Source organism: Pteropus medius, unplaced genomic scaffold, assembly GCF_902729225.1.
Source record: "Pteropus medius unplaced genomic scaffold, Ma_sr-lr_union100, whole genome shotgun sequence".
In the NCBI taxonomy this organism is placed as follows: domain Eukaryota; kingdom Metazoa; phylum Chordata; class Mammalia; order Chiroptera; family Pteropodidae; genus Pteropus; species Pteropus medius.
The window spans coordinates 12,032,373-12,038,439 of NW_024346062.1; the positions used below are offsets into that span (position 1 = coordinate 12,032,373).

Sequence of the window (6,067 nt, forward strand, 5' to 3'; positions counted from 1 at the left end):
ACATCCTAAAGAAACTTTCATACATATGCGTAAAAAAAAACAAACAAGCATAAAAGTGCTTGTTACAGCATTATTTTAACATTTAAAAACTCGAAACTAAATGTCCATAATTTAGTGTGTCATTGTAGATAAATCTTAAAATATAATACTGAGTGAAAAAGACAAGCTCCAGAATATCGATAGTATGATAGCATTTGTATGAAATTCAAAAACATGCAAACGATGGTATCAGAACTTTCTGCAATGATGAAAATGTTATGTGCACTCTCTAATACAGTAGCCTAAGCCACATGTGGATACTGAACACTTGTAATACAGCTAGTGCTCTTCAGGAAGTAAACATATCTTATTTTATTTTAATTAAGTTAAATTTTAATAGCCAGATGTGGCTAGTGGTCCATACTGGCAGAGCAAGTATATATATAATATATATATATATATATATATATATATATATATATATATATATATATATACCCATAAATACACACCAAATACACACACACACACACACACACACACACACACACACACATATATATATACCTGGAGAGAAAGAAAACACACCAACTTCAGGATAGTGGTTACCTCTGGAGAAGTGTATTAGGCAGAATGGGATGTGAAGGGATTTAACAGTCTCTGTGACCTTTTATTTCTTTGAAACAAGAAAAAAAAAAAGCAAATATGTCAATATACTAATATTTGTTAAAATTGATTAGTCTCTTTTTTCCACTATGTTTGGAATATCGTCCAATTTAATTTTTTCTAATATCTCCAACTATAAATATTTCATTTTAGTTTTTGAAACATTTACTAACTTAAATCCTTAAATAACTTTTTGAAAGTAAACAGTATTTAAATCTTTATTATACTAGTAGAGCTCAACCCAGGGGATCAACTCTCATATGTATAGTCTCGATGAATACATATAATATTAAAAAAACAGATGAGAGCAAAACCTGTGACATTATATACTTGTACAATTCCTAACACATTATTTTTATAATTAATTTTCAAAGGTCCAGCAAAGCTATTTCAAAAATGTGTCATTTTACTTAGACTCTAAATATAACAAATGAACCATGTGTTTATCTTACAGGTAAATTAGAACAATTAAAAATATGTTACGTAAAATATTAAAAATAGCACCAGACCAGAGGTCAAGGCAGTTTACATTAACTTTCTAGTACCAGTTTATATTAACTTTCTGTGTTCTATTCACCTAAGTTTCCTCAATTTGACAGAATGAACTAAGAGTCTCTGAATGCACTGTCAATTTTTTTAAGATGGGAACTTTTAATCGAGTTTCATTTCCTCTTTCAAATACATACTTAGTAACTTATTTAGAATAATCATTCCTCTGTATCAAAGTGTCAAAAATCTGCACATCTGAAATCAAAATTTGCTTATTGCTGTCCAACTCCTACTTCTCATCCATAAAACAGAAAAAGAAAGGAGAAAGTAAATATATAATCAGCTAGTCAGTGATGCATGGGTCTCAAAGAACCTAATTTTTCAAAGGTGGAAGCTTTTCTACTAGGTGGTTGATTTTCTTGTGGCTATTCTAAAATTCTCAACAGAAAATGTGATTCTCTATATAAGTTGCATCTTTGCTCACGTTTTTAATTCATAAAAAATTTAAATTTATACATAGTTTCAGTGTATATTTATGCTTCATTTTATAAAAATATCGAAGATCTTTCTAAGAAAGAAAGGCAAATACAGCTACTCACATTTATAACATTAGCCAGATATCTCAATTCATTCAGTATTCTGCCCATGTCACCATGCATCCAAAGAATGCAGAAGAATTGAGTCTCTCTATGCTATTCATCAACACAACTTTTAGTTAAATCATTACGTGTGTGATGGAAATGTCCAAAGGAGAGAAGTTTAACTGTTTGTGATCTGTTCTAACTGACCTGCATTACTGTAATTATAGTGAGGCTTTGGAGTTATTTTGGATGGTGGTACAAATGGCAGAAAATTATGGTAATTATCTCTTCCTTTTTAATTTATTTGGGGGCAAAATTATTGAGACATTTCTGACTTCTATCATCTTTCATAAAATATGTATAGAATTTAACAAATGTCTCCTGTGATTAACTTCTCCCCTTGATGCAGAAAGAAGGCAGCACTCTTACTGAACATAAGTACTTTTTTTTTGGCTATAGGCAAAAATTCAAGTTTGGAGAGTGCAAGGATTGAGAAATAGGGAACAGAATGCCCTCATCTCAAGGGGGGAAAATGCATTTTATGGTTCATTAAGCCTAATTACAACAGTTGACCCTCATAGAGACTACCATAAACCCGGAGTTGATAGATAAGACTACAGTGTATTTTAGCATATAATTACAGTGCAGTTTGAAACACTCAACTTTTCTTTCATGTTCTATTATATATTCAAAGCCAGGATAACACTTCTGGATGTTAAACACAGGGTTACTTACAGGAACACTTTTTTAAAGTCCAAGAATTGAGAAAAAAGAGAAAAAAGTATTTTCAGCTTGTATTTTTAGTAATAGCCGGACTAAATATTCTACACCAGATACTAAATATGCAATAAATTGTTAACTCTGACAATCTAAACTGAAAATAGCCAAACAAGAGTGAGAAAAAATAACGTAAGTGGCACTATCCTCATGATTAAAATATATAACAAAAAGACATACATTTTTCTTCTCCCAGCTTCCAACCCACCAAGGGACTTTACCTCCAATACCCATTTAAAAATGAAATTTACTCAGGGAGCTCTAACAGTGAAGTGAGAAATGTTTTCATAAAGTCTGGCCACTTTCCTTGCAAACTGAGGAAAAACTTATAATGAGATTATTTGTAAATTACCTGCCATTCAGTAATCAATAAGAACTTAAATATTAAAATCATTTATTTCATTTAAGCAAGATAATTATTTTACTTGGGGCAATTCTTGCCAATATATTGAATTAAATACTTAGAGAATCAGTTCTAACATTATACAACAGTATAACTAGGATTCAAGAGTTTAAATAATTTTAAGGAACATTTTTTTTGCTGCCAAGAGATACTTTACTTTTTGTTATTATTTTATATTAGTTTCAGGTATACAGTACAATGGTTAGACATTTATATAACTTATGAAATGATCTCCCCGATTACTCTGGCACACGTCTGGCACTACATACAACCATTACAGTAATAATGACTATATTCCCTATGACCCCCCAATCTCCCTCCCCTCTGGCAATCACCAGTTTGTTCTCTGTATCTGTGAGTCTGTTTTCATTTAGTTTGTTCGTTTCTTTGTTCCTTAGATTCTGCATATAAGTAAAATCATATGGTATTTCTCATTCTCTGTCTGGCTTATTTTACTCAGCATAATACCCTCTAGCTCCATCTATGTTGTGCAAATCCTAAGATTTAATTTTTTTAATAGCTGAATAATATCCCATTGTATATATATACCATAACTTCTTTATCCAATCATCTATTGATGGGCACTTAGGCTGCTTCCATATCTTGGCTATTGTGAATAGCACTGCCATGAACACAGGAGTACAAAGATCTTTACAAACTAGTGTTTTAGTTTTTTTGGATAAATATCCAGAAATGCAATTGCTGGGTCAAAAGGTAATTCTAGTCTCAATTTTCTGAGGAACCTCCACATTGTTTTCCATAGTGGCTGTACCAACCAACAGTGTATGAGGGTTCCCTTTTCTCCACATTCTCGCCAACATTGGTTGTTTTTGATTTATTGATGACAGCCAATCTGACAGGTGTGAGGTAATATCTCATTGTGGTTTAAATTTGCATTTCTCTGATGATTAGTGACCTTGAGCATCTTTTCATATATCTATTGGCCATCTGTATGTCCTCTTTGAAGAAATATCTATTCAGGTCTTCTGTCCATTTTTAATTGGAGTTGTATGAGTTCTTTATAAATTTTGGATATCGCCCCCTTGTCAGATGTATCATAGGCAAATATCTTATCCCATTCAGCAGGTTGTCATTTTGTTTTGTTGATGGTTTCCTTTGCTATGCAGAAACCTTTTAGTTTGAAGCAGTCTCATTTGTTTATTTTTTCTTTTGTTTCCCTTGTCTAAGGAAATATATCAGAAAAATAATAATAGCAATATCGGAGAGTTTACTGCCTGTTTTCTTCAAGAGGTTTTATGGTTTTGGATCTTACATTGAAGTCTTTAATTCATTTTGAGATTATTCTTGTATATGGTATCAGAAGGTGGTCCAGTTTCATTTTTTGCATGACCTGTCCAGTTCTCCCAACACCATTTGTTGAAGAGACCATATTTACCCCACTGTATATTCTTGCTTCCTTTGTCATAGATTAAATGACCATATAGGTGTAGATTTATTTCTGGGCTCTCTATTCTGTTCCATTGATATGTGTCTGTTTTTAGGCCAGTACCATGCTGTTTTGATTACTATAGCCTTGTAGTATAGTCTGATGTCAGGTAGTGTGATACCTCCAACTTTGTTCTTCTTTCTCAAGATTACTATGGCTATTCAGAATCTTCTTGGTTCTATATCAATTTTAGAATTACTTGCTTTAGTTCTCTGGAAAATGCCATTGCTATTTTGATAGGGATTGCACTGAATCTATAGTTGGCTTTGGGTAGTGTGGCCATTTTAATGATGTTGATTCTTCCTACCCATGAGCATAGTATATACTTCCATCTATTTTTATCTTCTTCAATTTCTTTTTTCAATGACTTATAATTTTCTGAGAACAGGTCTTTTATCTCCTTGGTTAATTTGATTCTTAGGGGTTTTTTTGTTTTTTTTTGTTTTTGATGCAATTGCAAATGGGATTGTTTTCTTAATTTCTCTTTCTGACAGTTCATCATTACTGTATAAAAATGCAACTGATTTCTGAGTATTAATTTTATATCTTGCTACTTTACTGAATTCATTTATCAGTTCTAACAGTTTTGGGGTAGAATATTTAGGGTTCTCTATATATAGCATCATGTCATCTCCAAATAATGATAGTTTTACTTCTTCCTTTCCAATTTGGATGCCTTTTATTTATCCTTCTTGTCTGATAGGACTTCCAATACTCTGTTGAAGAGAAGTGGTGAAAATGAGCATCATTGTCTTGTTCCTGATCTTAAGGAAAATACTTTTAGTCTTTCCCCATTGAGATAATGTTAGCTGTAGGTGTGTCATATACAGCCTTTATTATGTCGAGGTGTGCTCCCTCTATTCCCAAAAGCTTTGCTGAGAGTTTTTATCATAAATGGATGCTGGATTTTGTTGAACATTTTTTTTTTTGCATCTATTGATATGATCATATGATTTTTATCTTTCAATTTGTTAATGTGGTGTATCACATTATTTGATTTGTTGATATTAAACCAACCTTGAATCCCAGGAATAAATCCAATTTGACTATGGTATGTGATCTCTTAAATGTATTGCTGAATTTGTTTTGCTAATATTTTGTTGAAGATTGCTGCATCAATGTTCATCAAGGATATTGGCCTATAGTTTTATTTTTTTGTACTGTCTTTGTCTGGTTTTAGAATCAGGGTAACAGTAGCTTTGTAAAAAGAGTAAGGAAGCCTTCCCTCTTCTTGTATTTTTTGGAATGGTTTGAGAAGAATAGGTGTTAACTCTTCTTTGAATGTTTGGTAAAATTCGTCTATGAAGCCATCCTCTAGGACTTTTGTTTTTTGGAAGTTTTTTGATTAGTGATTCAATTTCATTGGTGGTAATTGGTTGGTTCAGATTTTCTGTTTCTTCTTGATTCAGAGATTGTATGTTTTTAGGAATGTATCCATTTCATCTAGATTGTCCAATTTGTTGGCATATAATTGCTCATAATATTTTCTTATAGTCCTTTCTATTGCTATGGAGTCTGTAGATATTTTTCCTCTTTCATTTCTGATTTTACTTATTTGAGTCCTCTTTTTTTCTTGATGAGTCTGGTTGAAGGTTTATCAAATCAATTTTGTTTATTCTTTAAAAGAACCAGGTTTGTTTCATTGATTTTTTTGTATTGTTTTTCTAGACTCTATTTCATTTCTTTCCAATCTGATATTTATTATTTCCTTCCTTCAATTCACTG

At 31.8% G+C, this 6,067-nt stretch overlaps 1 long non-coding RNA gene across 1 annotated transcript; it reads right to left on the minus strand.

Moving 5' to 3' along the window:
• Window positions 1-545: 545 nt before the first annotated feature.
• LOC120612535 (uncharacterized) lies at window positions 546-3,273 on the minus strand. Its single transcript, XR_005655477.1, has 2 exons — window positions 1,734-3,273; window positions 546-655 (listed from the first exon to the last, which is right to left on the minus strand). It is a non-coding gene; the product is annotated as an uncharacterized LOC120612535 (long non-coding RNA).
• Between the last annotated feature and the right edge of the window lie 2,794 nt (window positions 3,274-6,067).